Raw genomic sequence first — 20,003 nt, forward strand, 5'->3', positions numbered from 1 at the left:
AAACCTGGCAATAACCTAAATATCCAATACTGGGTGACTGGTTAAATAAATGGTGTTATATCACAGAATAGCATACAATATAACTATTTAAATATAAGCAGTCTATAAACATTTTACATATAGAACTTATATGTATACATATATTTGTATATATATAACATGTCCATTTATAAGACCTCCAAGACCTCTAAGTGAAAAAATTAATGTGAAGCACAATATATATTGTGTACAATGATCCCATTTAAAATTTCTCCATATTACATGCTTTCATGTTCACTAAACTGTAAACAGTTGTTTTTAAGGAGTGGGACTGGGTGTATTAGTCAGGCTTCTCTAGGGAAACAGAATCAACAGGAGATATTTGTAAATAGTATGAGATTTATAAGATTCTCTCACGTGACGGTGGGGATGCACAAGTCGAGGTTCCGCAGAGAGGCTGCAAACCAAGGGCTCCAATGAAAGTCCTTGATGAGTTTCCAGGAGACATTGGCTGTCCAAAGATGAGCTGGGGAATTCTCTCTGAATGCTGGAATCACTTCCCCTTTTAAGGCATTCAACTGATTAGATAAAATGTCACTCATTGCTGATGGCAATCTCCCAGGTTGATTGCAGATGTAATCAGCCATCTATGCAGTAAACTCACTGATGACTAAAACCCATAAATGTCCTTATAAACAATTAGCCCAGTGTGTGCTTCACCAAATGTCCTTATATTACAATTAGCCCAGTGCTTGCAAAATTACCTGGCTGAGTTGATGCATTAGGCTAACCATCATAGTCCACCCCTTGTCAACTTGGCAACCATACACATTATCTTAAACCATACTTAGTCTCTAAGTAAAAATAATAACAGACATGCATATATATATATGTGTGTGTGTGGGGGGGGTTATATATATTTCCGCCTAACAATGTTCAACTCTCCTACGTACAACCGGAAATGCATTAATTCCCTACAGAATAGGGAGCAAGTCCTTTGGTAATATTCAATCTTAAATATGACATCCTTAAATATTATGATGTGATACTAGTATGACCTGTCATATTATAAGGGAAAGGTTGGGTAAGAAAACAAAGAAATTCATTTTATATACATATACAGTCATAATCATAATGAAACAAGGAAGAGGGATTCATGACTATTATAGTCCTCGTTTCTGTAACTGGTCCCATGGTCAAAGTTCATATTTATCACTACCTTCTTCCGATACCCACTCCATGTTCCCATTAACCTCAGCAAGTACTTTAGCTGGCTGTGGTTCCTTGCCTGGATGGGTGGCCCAAACATTCATTTCTGAAGATTCTGGGCTGTTGTTAGTCCTTCTTTGATTGGGTTGTTGCAATTTTCCATTGGCTTTAATCATAGGACACAGCAGTACTAGAAGATGCCCTAGATGATCTCCTGTATACCAGGCCAACTCTTCTTTACTCCTATTATGTAGATGCAGTCCTATTCCTCTTGATAGGATGAATCACCCAAGCCAGTACAGTAATTCCCTTCTTTGCCTGTTGATTCAGAGGTAAGAGAAGCCCAAAGTGGCCAGGTGGCAATCTTAACTTCCAGTTCAATGGGATCATTGTTGTGTTCCCTGGTGGCAGCCCTCTGCCTTTTGGAACTAAGACCTGTAGACCAGCAGAGCTTAAGGTTGCAGGGACAGGAAGCAAAAATTTTCCTAGTGGGTCACTAGGGGTAATAGTGAGTGCTTCCACTCCCATTTCCACCCCTTGATTCCTGGACTCATGAATCCTGGCTACAGGAGAAACAGCACCATAGAGTGGACACTGATTTAGAGCATACACAGGCTGCTGGAGACATTGCCCCAGCCGTGAAAGGTATTGCCACATAGATGGCACCATAATTGAGTCTTTGAAAGGCCATTCCACTGTTCTATCAATCCAGCTGCTTCAGGATGATGGGGAACATGGTAAGACCAGTGAATTCCAAGGGCATGTGCCCATTCCCTCATATAATTTGTTGTGAAATGGGTTCCTTGATCAGAAGCAATGCTGTATGGAATGCAGTGGTGGGAGACAAGACATTCAGCAAGTCCACAGATGGTAGTTTTTGAAGAAGCACTGCGTGCAGAAAATGCAAACCCATATCTGGAGTATGTGTCTATTCCAGTTAAAACAAATCACTGATGCTTCCATGGTAGAAGTGGTCCAAGCTAATCAACCTGCCACCAGGTAGCAGGCTGATCGCCTTGGGGAATGGTGTCGTATCAGGGGCTGGGTGTGCATCTCTGCTGCTGGCAGATTGGGCACCCAGCAGTGGCTGTAGCCAAATCAGCCTTGATAGGGAAAGTCCATGTTGCTGAACTCATGCATAGCCTCCATCCCTACCTACATGACCACTTTGTTCATGAGCCCATTGGGCAATGACAGAAGTGGCTGGGGAAGGAGGCTGAGTATTAGCCACAGAGCAGGTCATCTTATCCACTTGATTGTTAAAATCTTAATCTGCTGAAGTCACCCTCTAGTGAGCATTCACGTGAGACACAAATATTTTCTCTTTTTCTTTGCCCACTCAGAAAGGTCTATCCACACATCTCTTCCTCAGACCTCTTTGTCACCAATTTTTCAATCATGTTACTTCCAAGTCCCCGACCATCCAGCCAAACCACTGACAACAGCCCATGAATCAGTATATAAATGCTCCTCTGGTGATTTCTTCTTCCAAGCAAAATGAACAACCAGGTGCACTGTTTGAAGTTCTGCTCACTGGGAAGATGTGCACTCACCACCTTCCTTCAGAGATGTTCCAGAAAAGGGTGGCAGAGCTGCACCTTTCCAGTTTTAGGTGGTACGTGCATATCATGCAGAACCATCTGTAAACCAGGGCCAAGTTTTCTCTTCCTCAGTCAACTGATTGTAAGGCACTCTGCAAGAGGTCAAAGCTGTGGGCTGGGAAAGAGAAGGTAATATGGCAGGGGTGGTGACTATGGGCATTTGGGCTACTTCCTCATGGAACTTACTGGTGACTTCAGGACCCACTTGAGCCCTGTCTTGTATATACCACTTCCACTTTATTACAGAGTGCTGATGTGCAGGCCCAACTTTATGGTCTGGTGGGTCAGACAATATCCACCTCATGATAGGCAACTGAGGTTTCATGGTAACTTGATCGCCCATGGTTAAGTGTTCAGTCTCTACTAAGGCCCATTAGCAGGCCAAAAGCTGTTTCTCAAAAGGAGAATAGTTTTCTGTGGAGGATGGCAGAGCTTTTATCCAAAATGCTAAGGGTCTGCATTGTGATTCTCCTATAGGGGCCTGTCATAGTCTCCAGAGAGCATCTCTATTTGCCACTGGAGCTTCCAGCACCATTGGATCTGCTGGATCATATGGCCCAATAGGTAGTGCAGCTTGTACAGCAGCCTGGACCTATCACAGAGCATCTCCTTGTTCTGGTCCTCAATCAAAACTAGCAGCTTTTATGGTCACTTGGTAAATGGGCCAGATTAGCATACACAAATGAGGAATGTGTTGTCTTGAAAATCTGAAGAGACCAACTAAGCATTGTGCCTCTTTTTTGTTTCTAGGAAGAGCCAGATGCAATAGCTTATCTTTCACTTTAGAGGGGATATCTCAACATGCCCTACACCACTGGACACCTAGCAATTTCACTGAGATGGAAGGCCTCTGTATTTTTGTTGGATTTATCTCCCATCATTTCTCACACAAAGGCCTACCAATAAGTCTAGGTTTTTTACTACTTCTTGCTCACTAGGTCCTATCAACATCATATCATCAATTTTAATGGGCCAGTGTCATGTCTTGTGGGAGGGAGAGGTGATCAAGGTCCTTTTAGACTATTATGACATAGTGTTAGAGAGTTGAGATACCACTGAGGCAGGGCAGTGAAGGTATACTGCTGACCTTGCCAGCTGAAAGCAAACTGTTTCTGGTGGTCCTTACTAATGGCAATTGAGAAAAAAGCATCTGACAAATCAACAGCTGCATCCCAGGTACCAGGGGATTTGTCAATTTGCTTAAGCAATGATACCACATCTGGAACAGCAGCTGCAATTGGAGTCACCAACTGGGTAAGTTTCTAATAACCTACTGTCATCTTCCAAAATCCATTTGTTTTCTTCACAGGCCAAATAGGAGAGTTGAATGGGGATGTGGTGGGAATCACCACCCTTGCATCCTTCAAATCCTTAATGGTGGCACTAACCACTGCAATTCCTCCAAGTATCTGGTATTACTTTTGATTTACTATTTTGCTAGGTAGGGGAAGTTCTAGTGGCTTCCACTTGGCCTTTCCAGTCATAATAGCTCTCACTACACAAGTCAGAGATCCAATGTGGGGATTCCATCAGCTACTGAGTATGTCTACTCCAATTATGCATTCTAGAACTGGAGAAATAACCTCAGCATGGGTCCAGCAGCCCACTGGACCCATTGTGAGATGGAACTGAGCTAAAAGACCATCAACCACCTGACCTCCATAAGCCCCTACTCTGGCTGGTGGGCCACAGTGATGTTTTGGGTCTCCGGGAATTAATATAATTTCTGAACCTGTGTCTAATAATCCCCCTAATTTCTGATCATTTCCTTTTCCCCAATGCACACTCTGGTAAAAGTCTATAGGTCTCTTTGGGGAAAAGTTTGAGGAAGATTAACAGTATACATCTTTGCCAGTTTAATAGGATCCTTCTCCAAGGGGACCTGGCCTTCTCCTCATTCAAGGGGATCTGGGTCTTTAATCTGTCTCAAGCCTGGGAATTGATTAAGGGGCAATGATTCTCTATGTCTGTAATTCGAGTTAGGATTTTGTTCATTCGATCTAGAACTCTTCTGTTTATACAGATCTAGAAGAAATTTAGTAGACTGCCTGTTTATTTCACTTCTAGGTTCCCCATGGTCTATTAGCCAACACTATCGCTCTATGTGACTTAAACTATTTTGAGTGCTCCTTTAATCTGCCTTTTATTGTGGTAGCCACACCCACCTAATCTTTGGTGATTAACTGCTGATACTTGACCTTTAAGGGCCCAAGACCTGATCATCCTCATAATATTTAAGGATTCTAATTCTAATACAGAACTCTACGTTAATATCTGGACTACAGAGAAGAGCAACCACAGAGTTCTTCAGGGTAGATGTAGTTAGTCTTACAAATTTATTCCTCACAGCCTCAGTTAAAGGTGTGTTCTGAGGACATTCCTGGGGTGGTTGGGCAGGTCTTAGATGGTAAATTTATTCTAGCATTTCAGTCTCTCTAAGTCTTTGAATCCCCTCTTCTACTGAATACCAGGGCAAATCAGGAATCTCAACCTCAGACATGCTAGGCTATCTTTTGGTCCAAGTTCAGTCAGCCACCTGAACAAACTGTTAGAGCCCTTTCTAATGCCGTGTGCTAGAGCATTGAATCCAGAATTTCTTAGTGGACCCATGTCAATAAACGCAGCATGATCCAACTTTATATTCCTTCCACTTTTATTTCATACACTTAGTATACATTCCTACACATAAATCCCCTGATTTCTGTCTATATAAATTGGAAAACTCATTACGTTCTTTCAAAGTATAGAGTACTTCCTTATGTGTCACACTTCTTATTTCACCTTTGGGGGCTTGTTGTGATTTTAGTCTAGTAATAGGTCTTGGGAAGAGGGGTGGTGAGGTAGGTAAGGAGAAGGATTAGAAAGTTCTTGCAAACTATTGACCTCGGGGCATTCCTTTGCTTTTTATTCTGGTGAGACAGGATTAATCTCTTCAGGCAATGGTTGGAAGGCAGATTTCTCAGGGCAGGGTGGAAATTGGGCAGTTCATGCTGGAATCAGGCTGGTACATGCCTAAGGGCTGGAAGGAGGTCCAGATTCCATGGGGCAGGCCAGAGGCTGGGCAGTGCAGGTTTCAGCTTGGTTAGTACCTACCTCAGGGCAGGAAGGAGGTCTAGACTCCCTGGGGCAGGCTGGAGGCTGGGTGATTCAAGGTTGACAAAGTGTGGTCTTCATAGGGCAGACCATTGCAAATTTATCTGGTAAAGTCTCAGTAGAATTTAGGGTTCCAATGACCCCACCAATATTATCATCATCCCATATGTCTACATCCCAATCCTCTGGGTTCCACTCCTATCCAATCAATGTCTTTACTTTAACCACAGATACTCTGCAGGGTTGAAATTTTAGTTTCCTTTGTAACTTGTCTACTTATACAATGAGATTCTGAGTGTGGTTATCCAATATCTCAAGCCTGTGGCTGCAGGAGACAAGATTTTCTTTCAGGGCACACATAGAAACTTTCATATGATTCATGCGGTGTTTAAGTTTCAAATTTGAAGGCTTTAGTTCATCTCTTTCTTTTGTAACAGTATTCAGAGTATCTAGGAGAAGCCAAACAACATCATTATGGCTTTTTGACTCCACAAGACTCTGTTAAGGTGTTGAAAACACTCTCACTCAGATCCTTGCTTTTTATAAGCAAGTGATGATATTTTGCATATCTCCATTGCCAGTGATGGGGAATCCAGTGATGATATTTTGCATATCTCCATTGCCAACTCATGCCGTGGCCTATTAGTGACCACATCGTTATTGGAAAGGGAGTCACTAGTACCCTTGAGTCCAATTAGAGTAGAGAGCCAATTGCAAATCTCCTAGAACCACCTCAGACATCCCATGTTTAAGATTTTGTTCCTCCACAACCACTCCCTGTACCAAGCTGTATTAGGGTTCTTTTGAGCAACAGAATCAAGAGGAGATATCTCTAAATAGTATGAAATTTATAAGATTCTCTGATGTGACCATGGGAATGCACAAGTCCAGGTTCTGCAGGGAGGCTGCAAACCACAGGCTCTGATAAAAGTCCAATGAAGGTCCTTAATGAGTTTTTGGGAGACATCTGACCAAAGAAGAGCTGGGAAATTCTATCTTAATGCTGGAATCACTTCCTCTTTTAGGGCATTCAACTAATTAGATAAAATGTCACTGGATTGCTGATGGCAATCTCCCTGATTGATGTAAATGTAATCAGCTATCTATGCAGTAAACTCACTGGTGACTGAAGTCCATAAATGTCCTTGTATTACAATTAGCCCAGTGCTTGCTTAACCAAACAACTGGGCACAATTACCTTGCCAAGTTGACACATTAGCCTATCACACTGGGGTAGGGACATTTTCAATTCAACTTTATTAAGGCAAATTCCACTTTATTAAGACATAATTTACATGCACTTCAAGTGTTTGATTCAATGAGTTTTGACAAGTATATGTACCTGTGTAACTACCATCATAATCAGGATACATGCACACATATGTGTATATATTGTATATACTTTTGAGAGTTTTGAGACCTGTATGGACTCATGTAACAATCCCCACAATCAGGATATAGAGAAGTTTCATCAACCCTCAAATTTCCTAATGTTGCCTCTTTTTAATCAAATCCTTCCTAAACCCCAAGCCATTGGAACCACTTCTCTGTTCTTGACCCCTATAGTTTACTTTTTCTAAAATGTCATAATGAAACTATATGGTAGGTAACCTTTTGTGATTGGCTTATTTCATTCAGCATAATGACTTTGAGATTCACCTATGTTCTTGTATGCATCAATAGTCCGTTCCTATTTATTGCTGGGTAGTTTTCCATAATATGGCTGTAAATAATTTGTTTATTCATTCATCCATTGAAGGACATTTGGATTGTTTCCAATTTATAGCTATAATGAACAAGGATGTTCTAAACATTCTTGTACAGGTTTCTGCATGAATATAGATTTAATTTTTCTAGGATAAAATCTATGAATGGTATTTTTGGGTCATGTGGTAACTGTATGCTTAATCCTATAAGAAACTACCAAACTTTTCCAGCATGGCTATACCATTTTCCATTCTGCCAGTTGCACTGTGTCTTCATCACCACTTGTCAGGTTCCAAAATTATAGCCATTCTAACAGAAATGTTAGAATCTCCTCATGGTTTAAATTTGCATTTCCCAAATGGTTAATGATATTGAGCATCTTTTCACATGCTTTTCATATCCTCTGTGGTGAAGTATCTGTTATTATCCTTTGGCCATTTTTTATGGAGTTGCTTCTTTTCTTATTATTGGTTTAGAGAAATTTTAAAAATGTATTCTGTATACAAATCCCTTGTCAGATATGTAGCTTACAAATATTTTCTCTCACACCACACCTTGTCTTTTCATTGTGTATATTTTGTCCTTCCAGAGCAAACGGTTTTAAATGTGATGAAGTCAAATTTATCAAATTTTTAATGGATGGTGCTTTTTGTGTCATGTCTAAAAACTCTTTACCTAAACTGAGGTCATGAAAAATTTCTCCTACCTCTTCCTCTGCTAGTTTTATAGTTATGAGATTTGCACTTAGCTTTCTGTTCTATGTTGGTTTAATTTTTTAAATAAGGGGTAAGATTTAGACTTAGATTATTATTTTTTGCCTATGTATGACTAAAAATCCATTGGGACATAATCATATGGAACAGAATAATATATCTAGAAAATTTAACCAAGTAGGTAAAGGAACTGTACCCTGAAAACTACAAAACACTACTGACAGAAGGGTGACATCATCAACATGGCAATATAAGACATCCCATGGAAGAACTTCCCCAGAAATTAAGCAAGTGAAAGGGCAAATCCCACTTGCTTAGAACTCTGGAGGACAGTAGAGATGCCAAGAAATCTGCAAAAATAAATAAATAAATAGCATGTTATACTAAGAAACAGGGAGATATGACTCAGTTAAAGGAACAAATAAAATTTTCAGAGAAGACACAGAATTTGGAACTAATCAAAGCAGTTCAAAGAAATCTCCTAAATCAATACAAGGAGATAAAGGAAAATATGCATAAAGAGATAAGGGATATTAAGAAGACAACAGTGTGAGCATAAAGAAGAATTTCAAATAACAAAAAGAAATAGAGGCACAGTGTTCAGTAGCACAAGTGCAGCAGTTGGCAAACTGTTACCTTCTGCTACTTATAACTTGATTTTTAACTTAGAGACTATAATGTGTAACTTGTTGACTGAAGCTCCCTACATGGCCTGGCCCTGATGGTGGTGGTACAGGAGGCAGGGGTTGTAGGGCATACCACCCACTGAGACTTCTGCTTGTTGCACATCTTCCTGGCTAGAGGTATTGCCAGTTGCTGTGCCAAAACAAAAGTTGCTCCTAGGATGGAGTAAAGGTTTAATTACAAACTCACAATCACCATTACAAATATTTAGGAGTATTTTATAGATTATGTGCTGTTCCTCAAAAAGAAGGATTGTATACAGGAACTGGTGCAATGATGATTAGAATCTTTCCTTATGGTGCAATCCAGTTTATGGCATTTGAACATTATAAAATGTTAATCACTGCAAAGCTGGCAGTTTCTGGTCATGTACACAGATTAATGGCTGGATCCATGGCAGGTATGATGGCAGTTATCTGTACTTACCCTACTGACATGGTTAGAGTTTGCCTAGCAGTCCAAGTATAAGGGGGAGCACATTTATACAGGAATTATTCATGCAGTAAAAACAATTTATGCAAAGGAAGGTGGTTTCCTTGGATTTATAGAGGCCTGATGCCTATTATATTAGGAATGACTCCATATGCAGGTGTTTTGTTTTTCACTTTTGGTACCTTAAAGAGTGTTGGGCTTTCCTATACTCCTGCCCTTCTTGGCAGACCTTCATCATACAATCCTAATGTCTTAGTTTTGAAAACACATCAACTTACTTTGTGGTAGTGGTGTTGGAACAATAGCAAAAACAATATCATACCCATTTGATGTAACTCGCCGGCTAATGTAATTAGGAACTATTCTGTCAGAATTTGACAAGTGCCTTACCATGAGGGAGACAATGGCATATGTCTCTGGATACTGTGGAATTGGGAAAGGAATATATCATGGTTTATCTCTTAATTACATTTGCTGCTTTCCCTTTCAAGCTGTAGCTTTCACAATATCTGAACTTATGAAGAATCTTTTCACCTAAACTTAAAAAAATTTCCTATTTCCCCCTTTACTAAACTACTGGAGAGAGAAAAAAAATGTTATTTCGTTACTTGAAAGGGGATATTTGCCCTGTCACAGGAACCACTGGTATTTTAGTACTTGATTTTATTTTGGAGGGAAGTCACAAATCAAAAATATTCTTTTTTTATTTTTGATGTCAAAAGTTGTACTATGGAATACTGAAAAAATTCGTAAGCGAATGCTGACTAATCAGATAGGTTATTTGAAGCCATTTTCATCTGTTATTTGGAAGTAGAATTAACTTCAAAACATGTTTGAAGAAGCTGCCATTAATTTTGTCATGCCATTTGAAAGTTCTAATTGCAATCCCGATTTACAAAAGACTCTAACATTGTTATCAAAATAAAGAGGCTTGATTATACTGGAGCAGAAAGATGAGAACAGAATTCCTTACATTCTGTAAAATATAGCCTAGAAACCAGTGTTGAAGTAATATTTGTATTACATCTCTTGTCATAATTCTACTCCATTGGATAAAAGCATAGCATATTTTTTACTTCATTTATTTACAAAATAAATGTTGAGTTTAAAAAGTAGCCATGTAGGATTACAACAAGACGGTGGTGAAGTAAGGAGCTCCTAGAGTCAGCTCCTCCTCCAAGGCAGTTAATAAACACCCAGAGCTATCTGGAGCTAGCTGTAGCACCTGTTTGGGGACTTCAGGAGGCCAGAAGGGCATCCTGAAACATCCTTGAAGGAATGGAAGAAGGAGGCTGCCCATCTGTAGAGAAGACTCCTAAGTAGAGGGCTCCACGCCCTAGAGGCTGGTGTCCATCCTCCACCAGAGGTACAAGCCACCTCGGGAGCTGTTCCATGGCTGAAACTGAAAGCTTCACTTTCCAAAAACAGGAGAGGAAGAGACCATTGTTCACCAACTTCAGCTACTGATGAGTAAAATTCAGTAGGCTGAAGTATAATCCTGAGAACAGCTAAAGTTTGAGCATGTCCAAATCAGAAAGAGGCCAGGAGTTGCCATCATAACTCCACACCTGCACAAGGGGAAGTGGAGTAGAATGAAAATCCCAGTGCTGGTGGGGACTGGCTTCTTTCCATCCAGGTCAGATTGCAGGTCTAGCCTAAGACCCAGTGCCACCTCCAACAGGGAGGAAGCTGCAGGGACCTGTGCCATCCTGTCCTGGAAATTGCCAGCTAAGTCACGGAGGCCGGTGATTTTCCTACTCTGGTGGTGCAGGTCACCCCAGGAGCTGTTCTGTGACCAGAATTGGAAGCTCCATTTCCTAAAACCAGGGGAGGAGGAGATGGTTGGCTGCTGATTTCAGCTACTGATTGGTAGACTTGGATGGCTAAGGAATAACCCAAGGAACAGCTGGGGTGTGAATTTGTCCAAGTCCGAAAAAGGCCAGTGGCTGCCATTTTGACTCCACCCCCAGCCTGAGGTGAAGGAGGCCTGACCAAATATCACAGTGACAGTAGGAACCGGTTTCTTTCACCTGGAACAGTCTGAAACCCTAGCCTAGGCTTCAGTCCCACCTTTGGTAGGGAGGAAGCTGGCTAGCTCAGCACCAGTCTATCCAGGTACCTGGGGGTACCTTTGGCTGGCACAAACTAAAGAATTAGAAGTCTACTGGGGCATTCATGGTCATCTTGGACCTGCACTGCATAGATTACTACCCACACCTGCAGCTCCATCCATGCCCCAGGCAGGGGAGAAAGGGGCCTGAAGCTTCATCAGTCTTTCTGGGCAACAACAGTCTAGACCTGCATGACTTGGATTATTCCATACAACTGTGACTCTATCCCTACCTCTGGGAAAGGAGAAAGTTCAGAGAAGCCTCATCCATCCCTGGGGCAATGAGGGCAGCTTGAGCCTCCACAGTTTATAGCACCAAATACATCCTTGGCTCTTATTGCACAACCAGCAAGGGAGAAAGGGCAGGAAGCCCTAAACTAAAGAGAAAAACTGCACCCAGAATAAATACTCTAGTAAGCCAGATGCCAAGACACCAACAAAAAATTACAATCCACACTATGGCCCAGTTAAAGGAACAAGATAAGTCTCCAGATGACATAAAGAAGTTGAGAAAACTAATCATAGATGTTCAAACAAGTCTCCTTAATAAATTCAATGAGATGGCTAAAGAGATTAAAGATATTAAGAAGACACTGGATGAGCACAAAGAAGAATTTGAAAGCATGCATAAAAAAATAGTAGATCTTATGGGAATGAAAGACACAATAAATGAAATTAAAAATCATTGGAATCATATAATTGCAGATTTGAGGAGGAAGAAGAAAGGATTGGTGAGCTTGATAAAGTGGCCACTGAAAGTGAACATATAAAAGAACCGATCAAGAAAAGAATGGGAGAAACTGAACAAGGTCTCAGGGAACTAAATGACTGTTAGTGATGTGAAAACATACATGTCATGGGTGTCCCAGAAGAAGCAGAGAAGGGAAAGGGGGAAGAAGGGATATTTAAAGAAATGATGTTAGAAAATCTCCCAAGCCTATTGAAGGACATAGATATCCATGTCCAAGAAACACAATGTACTCCCATCCAAAAAAAATCTGAATAGACCAACTTCGAGACATATCCTCATCAGAATGTAAAATGCTAAAGACAAAGAAAGAATTCTGAATACAGCAAGAAAAAAGCAATGCATAACATATAAGGAATGCCCAATAAGAGTAAGTGCTGATTTCTCACCAGAAACTATGGAGGCTAGCAGACAGTGGTCTGATATATTTGACACTACAAGAGAAAAACTTCCAGCCAAAAATCTTATATCCAGCAAGACTGTCTTTAAAAAATGAGGGCAAGATTAGAATATTCACAGATAAACAGAAACTAGGAGAATTTCTAAGCAAGAGACCAGATTTTCAGGAAATACTAAAGTGTGTGTTAGAGCCTGAAAAGAAAAGACAGGAGAGAGAGGCCTGGAAGAGAGTCTAGAGGTGAAGATTATATCAATAAAAGTAACAAAGTGTCAAAAGAGTGGTGAAAATAAAGTATGATATATAAAACTCAAATAGTCAGGAATAAATTTAAACAATGATGTAAAGCACTTGTATTCAGAAAACTGCAACTCAATGTTAAAAGAAATAAAAATATACCTAAATAACTAGAAGAACATTCCATGCTCATGGATTGGAAGACTAAATATCATTAAAATGTCAATTCTACTCAAACTGATATACAGATTCAATGCAACCCTAATAAAAATTACACCAGCATTTTTAAAAAATTGAAAGCAAAATTAGCAAATTTGTTTGGAAGGGTGAGGGGTCTTGAATAGTCATAAACATCATAAAAGGAAAAGTGAGCCCTCTTCTACAAACTTTAAATCATAGTGTCAATCTATAGTGATAAAAACAGCATGGTATTGGCATAAAGACAGATACATAGGCCAATGGAACCAAATCGTTAGCTCAGAAACAGACCCTCACATGTATGATCAAGTGATTTTTTACTAGCCTGTCAAACCCACACAGCTCAGGCAGAACAGTTCATTCAGCAAAATGGTGCCGAAAGAACTGGATATCTATAGGCAAAAGAAGGAAAGAGGACATCTATCTCACACCTTATCCAAAAATTAACTCAAAATGGACCAAAAACCTAAAAATAAAAGCAAGAAAAAGATGGAGTTGAAGAAGGACAACCACCACACCATAGAGCCTAGAGTGATTACAACTGAAAGTGGGAGGATTGCATCCAACATCCATGTGGAATCTGAGCCTCCTCTTGACATAGAGGTGCAATGGAAACAACCAATCCAATGTCCACATAGAAGAGGTGGCATTGGATTGGGAAAGTGGACATGGTGGCTGATGGGTATGGGGAAAGGCAGGAAGAGATGAGAGGTGGAGGCGTCTTTGGGACATGGAGCTGCCCTGGATGGTGCTTCAGAGGCAATCACTGGACATTGTAAATCTTCACAGGGCCCACTGGATGGAATGGAGGAGAGTATGGGCCATGATGTGGACCATTGACTATGAGGTGCAGAGGTGCCCAAAGATGTACTTACCAAATCCAATGGATGTGTCATGATGATGGGAACGAGTGTTGCTGGGGGGGGGGGGGGGGAGAGGTGGGGTGGGGGGGTGGGGTTGAATGGGACCTCACATATATATTTTTAATGTAATATTATCACAAAATCAATAAAAAAAAAAATAGAAGTGTTCCACAAGAGTACACAAGGATGGATATAAGACATGTAAAATTACACCAAAAATATATTGGGGCCGATAGGCTAAAATGTAAATTGTAATGTAAAACATAAGATAACTAAAAATTTAGAAAATTGTATAGTCTAAAATATAAACCACTATGTAAACCCAAATATTACCTTGTTTGTAAGCTATTGTCTCAATATCTGTATATCAGTTTCAGTAAATATAGTATGAATATGTAAAAAGATAAAAAAAAAAAAAAAGACCTGGTGGTAGGTGGTGGATTCTTTTTTTTAATTAATTTTTTTTTATTGACTTTGTAATAATGTTACATTAAAAATATATATGTGAGGTCCCATTCATCCCCACCCCCCCCCCACCCCCCCTCTCCCCCCCCAACAACACTCGTTTCCATCATCATGACACGTCCATTGGATTTGGTAAGTACATCTTTGGGAACCTCTGCACCTTATAGACAATGGTCCACATCATGGCCCCCACTCTCCTCCATTCCATCCAGTGGGCCCTATGAGGATTTACAATGTCCGGTGATTACCTCTGAGGCACCATCCAGGGCAGCTCCATGTCCCAAAGACGCCTCCATCTCTCATCTCCTCCTGCCCTTCCCCATACCCATCGTCCACCATGTCCACTTTTCCCAATTCCATGCCACCTCTTCTATGTGGGCATTGGATTGGTTGTGTCCATTGCACCTCTATGTCAAGAGGAGGCTCAGATTCCACATGGATGCTGGATGCAGTCCTCCCATTTTCAGTTGTAATCACTCTAGGCTCCACGGTGTGGTGATTGTCCTTCTTCAACTCCATCTTAGCTGAGTGTGGTAAGTCCAATAAATCAGATTGTAGGTGCTGGAGTCTGTTGAGGCTCAGGACCTGGCTATCACATTGTCGGTCCAGAGATTCAAATCCCCTAAATATATCTTAAACCCCAACGTTAACTGCACCTCCGGCACATTAGCATGAAAGACTTATGAAGGGAGATCCCATCTGAGTCCAGATTCATCACACATACACACCATTTCCAAAGAGGGGCCTTCTGCCCTGATAGTTAACCCCATCGGCCATGACCATAACTCTCATGGGTCTCTTTAGCCTTCAAAGGAACTATTATCTGGGGGTTGTATCTGCTTTATCTGTCTCTCTGACTCTGCTCAGTTGTGCATGAGGGCAATCCTTCTGCCAGCCTCCAGACTCTTTTTTAGAAACTCGTAGCCATATAAACTCATTTCTCCTTTCCATTTCCCCCTTACTTTAGGTCAAACAGCATTTTAAAGTCATGGTATTTTATGTAGACATGGATATTCTGCTGATCCGCATTGAACCTTCCGTATAAGGTCCTTTTCCAGTTGCATTATCAGTTGGTATTTGATAGTGGTCCCTCGTTGCCAGGGAGGCTCATCCCCGGGTGTCATGTCCCACGCTGGAGGGAAGGCATTGCATTTACATGCTGAGTTTGGCTTCGAGACTGGCCACATTTGAGTAACATGAAGGCTGACAGGAGGAAATTCCCTGGCACAATGTTGCTCTAGGTCTTGTTCTTATTTTAGGTTTATCAGCTCGCAAGCATAGTCATTAGCATCAGGGGCTCACCGTTGAACCCTCACTCCCTCCCGGTCCCCGCCGCTGTACCTGGGAGACTGTCGCTGCTCCCCTAGGGACCACGACAGAGCACCACTGGCCAGGAACCCAGTACCCCCCCTGCTGTGGTTTCCAATTGTTGCCACCATGAGTATATCCAATCATTACCATGCACCCTGGACATATGTTCTGTATAGCTCCCTGTCAGCCATATATCACCTGTCATTGGTATCCCATACCAGTATTCCTCCTTTGCCATTGTTGAAACACTCTGTGATCCAGAACTCCCCGAAATTTGAGGCCCAATATAATGTCATGGTCCCTTACTAGGGAATGGCATATAGCGATGGGTTTAAAGGATAGATAAAGAACTTGGATAAAGTTAAATAAAGAACTTAGATAAAGAATGTTGACTTGAAAAAATTTCCACATCCTATCCTTTTTTCCCCCCCCCCCTAATTATTCAGCATTTCTTCATAGGAGTCCTAGACCACAGCAATGCATATATACAATATACAGCACTCCCATACATCCATCACAAAACCTTTTCCCTTCCACAGCGATACTCTTACACCCTATTCACATCATATTTACTTAAAGTGATGTACAGAGTCTGAGACATTAGCTTTCTAACAAGGTAATATCTGTGCTTACATTATGGTGCATACTTTAGGATACACAGTTCTTTACATTTTTAGTTATCCTATGTTTTACATTATGGTTTACATTATCAGTCTATCATCTCCTATATGTTATGGTGTAATATTACATGTTTTATATCCATCCTTGTGTACTCTCAAGAAACTCCTCTCTTGCCCCCCATTTACTTTGGTTCCACACATTTAGCATCCATTTTCCCTTCCACCTTGGTGCCCACAGTGACAGCCAACCTCCGTTTCCTGAGGAGCCACTTCCAGAGATAGATGGAATAGTGTTCAGGGCCTAACCTGCTCAACTGCCCCAATGCCCTGGGGGCCACCCTTTCTCTCGAGGGATAGAGTTCCCTCTATTTGGTGGCATCAGTCCTCCCCAGGATGTGGGTCCACCCCCACTCTCACTACTTGGGATTCTACCCCATGGTGTCACCCACTCTGGCAGAATGAGCATTTAGACATTCCCCAGGAGCCCGTCCTGCTTCAGACCCTCCCCTCCGAGCATTCTAAACAGGTAACCCTCTTTATTATATTTTGTTACGATTTTCTCGGCATTTTACTCTCCACCACCTCCTGTCCCTCTCCTGTGTTCGTATGCTACCCCTCCCTCCCCCCACTTTTGGGCACCGTTACCCAACCGTCCCTCCCCAGCCACCCTCAAACCCGTAAAGCCCCAACAAAAGGTAACCCCTTGCCCCCATTTTATCTCTTCTTTGTGTTCATACTTACCACCCTCTCGTCTTAAATTGCACCCCTGCAGACATCGGCTCATATCCTTCCTCCACCCTCCGATTTCCTGTAAGCCTATCGTTCAGTCTCTTGCTATCTAGGGCAGCTTGGTTATTTCATATCATTGAGGTCATGTAGTATTTGTCCTTCAATGTCTGGGTTGCTTCACTCAACATAAGGTTCTCAAGATTCATCCATGTTATCACATGTGTTTGTAGTGTGTTTGTTCTTACAGCCGAGTAGTATTCCACTGTGTGTATATACCACATTTTATTGATCCACTCATCTGTTGATGGGCATTTGGGTTGATTCCAACTTTTGGCAATAGTGAACAATGCTGCTATGAACATTGGTGTACATATATCGGTTTGTGTCCTTGTTTTCAGTTCTGCTGGGTATATACCCAGTAGTGGTATTGCTGGGTCATATGGCAAATCTATGGCTAGTTTTTTGAGAAACCGCCATACTGTCCCCCAGAATGGTTGGATCCTTCTGCATTCCCACCAGCAGTGGATGAGTGTTCCCCTTCCTTCACATCCTCTCCAGCACTTGTATTCTTCTGTTTTTTTCATAGCTGCCAATCTTATGGGTGTAAGATGGTATCTCATTGTAGTTTTGATTTGCATTTCCCTGATAGCTAGAGATTTGGAACATTTTTTCATGTGCTTTCTTGCCATTTGTATTTCTTCTTCGGAGAAGTGTCTGTTTAAGTCTTTTTCCCATTTTTTAAATGGGTTGTTTATCTTTTTATTTTCAAGATATAGGAGTTCTTTATATATGCAAGTTATAAGTTTCTTATCAGATATATGATTGCCAAATATTTTCTCCCACTGTGTGGGCTCCCTTTTTACTTTCTTGACAAACTCCTTTGAGGTGCAGAAGGCTTTAATTTTGAGGAAGTCCCATTTATCTATTAGTTCTTTTGCTGCTCGTGCTTTTGGTGAGATATTCATAAATCCATTTCCTATTACTAGGTCCTGTAGATGTTTCCCTACACTGCTTTCTAAGGTTTTTATGGTCTTGGCTCTTATATTTAGGTCTTTGATCCATCTTGAGTTGATCTTTGTATAAGGTGTGAGATGGTAATCCTCTTTCATTCTTCTACATATGGCTATCCAGTTCTCCAGACACCATTTGTTGAATAGGCCACTCTCTCCCAATTGAGAGGGTTTGGTGGGTTTATCGAATATTATGTGGCTGTATATGTGAGGTTCTATATCAGAGGTTTCAATTCGATTCCATTGGTCTATGTGTCTCTCTTTATGCCAATACCATGCTGTTTTCACCACCGTAGCTTTATAGTATGTTTTGAAGTCAGGTAGTGTGATTCCTCCAATTTCGTTTTTCTTTTTCAGTATGTCTTTGGCTATTCGGGGTCTCTTTCCTTTCCAAATAAATTTCATAGTTAGTTTTTCTAGTTCCTTAAAGAATGCTGCGTTGATTTTTATTGGGATTGCATTGAATGTGTAGATCAGTTTTGGTAGGATAGACATCTTAATAATGTTCAGTCTTCCTATCCATGAACAAGGAATAGTCTTCCATTTATTTAGGTCTTCTTTGATTTCCTTGAACATTCTTGTATAATTCTCGTTGTATAAGTTCTTTACCTCTTTAGTTAAATTTATTCCTAAGTATTTGATTTTTTTATTTACTATTGTGAATGGTATTTGTTTCTTGATTTCCTCCTGATCTTGCTCATTATTGGTGTACAGAAATGCTACTGATTTTTGCGCATTGATCTTATAACCTGCGACTTTACTAAACTCATTTATGAGTTCTAGAATCTTCGTTGTAGATCTCTCAGGGTTTTCTATGTATAGGATCATGTCATCTGCAAATAATGAAATTTTGACTTCTTCCTTTCCAATTTGAATGCCTTTTATTTCTGGTTCTTGCCTCAGTGCTCGTGCAAGTACTTCTAAGACAATGTTAAATAGGAGCGGAGACAGTGGGCATCCTTGTCTTGTTCCTGAGTTTAGAGGGAAGGAGTCTAGGATTTCTCCATTGTAAACAATATTGGCTTTAGGTTTTTCATATATACTCTTTATCATGTTCAAAAAATTCCCTTGTATTCCAATCTTTTGGAGTGTTTTTATCAAGAAAGGGTGCTGTATTTTGTCAAATGCTTTTTCTGCATCAATAGATATAATCATGTGATTTTTTTCCTTCAATCTGTTTATATGGTGTATTACGTTGATTGATTTTCTTATGTTGAACCATCCTTGCATACCTGGGATGAATCCCACTTGGTCGTGGTGTATAATACGTTTAATGTGTTGTTGAATACGATTAGCAAGTATTTTGTTGAGTATTTTTGCGTCTAGGTTCATTAGAGAAATTGGTCTGTAATTTTCCTTTCTTGTGATGTCTTTGTTTGGCTTTGGTACTAGGGTAATGTTGGCATCATAGAAGGAGTTGGGTAATGTTCTTTCCGTTTCGATGTTTTGGAATAGTTTCAGCAGGATTGGTGTCAGTTCTTTCCGGAATGTTTTGTAGAATTCACCTGTGAAACCATCTGGCCCTGGGCTCTTCTTAGTTGGGAGATTTTTGATAACTGATTCTATCTCTCTGCTTGTGATTGGTTTGTTAAGATCATCAATTTCTTCTTTCGTCAATATGGGCTGCTTATGTGTTTCTAGGAATTTGTCCATTTCCTCTAGATTGTCATTTTTGTTGGAATATAGTTTTTCAAAATATCCTCTTATGATAGTCTTTATTTCTGTGGGGTCAGTGGTGATATCGCCTTTCTCATTTCTTATTTTGTGTATTTGCATCTTCTCTCTTTTTTTCTTTGTTAGTGTTGCTAAAGGTTTGTCAATTTTGTTAATCTTCTCAAAAAACCAGCTCTTGGTTTTGTTTATCTGTTCAAGTGCTTTCTTATTTTCTATTTCATTT

General features: G+C 40.6%; 1 protein-coding gene and 1 pseudogene across 2 annotated transcripts in view; one reads left to right on the plus strand and one right to left on the minus strand.

The window, feature by feature from the left end:
• Positions 1-20,003, minus strand: part of TRPC5 (transient receptor potential cation channel subfamily C member 5) — a 425,684-nt gene that overhangs the window by 9,807 nt on the left and 395,874 nt on the right. The window lies entirely within an intron of this gene.
• On the plus strand, positions 9,236-9,956 carry LOC139438134 (solute carrier family 25 member 16 pseudogene; annotated as a pseudogene).

The sequence above is a fragment of the Dasypus novemcinctus genome, chromosome X (genome assembly GCF_030445035.2).
Source record: "Dasypus novemcinctus isolate mDasNov1 chromosome X, mDasNov1.1.hap2, whole genome shotgun sequence".
Taxonomy (NCBI): domain Eukaryota; kingdom Metazoa; phylum Chordata; class Mammalia; order Cingulata; family Dasypodidae; genus Dasypus; species Dasypus novemcinctus.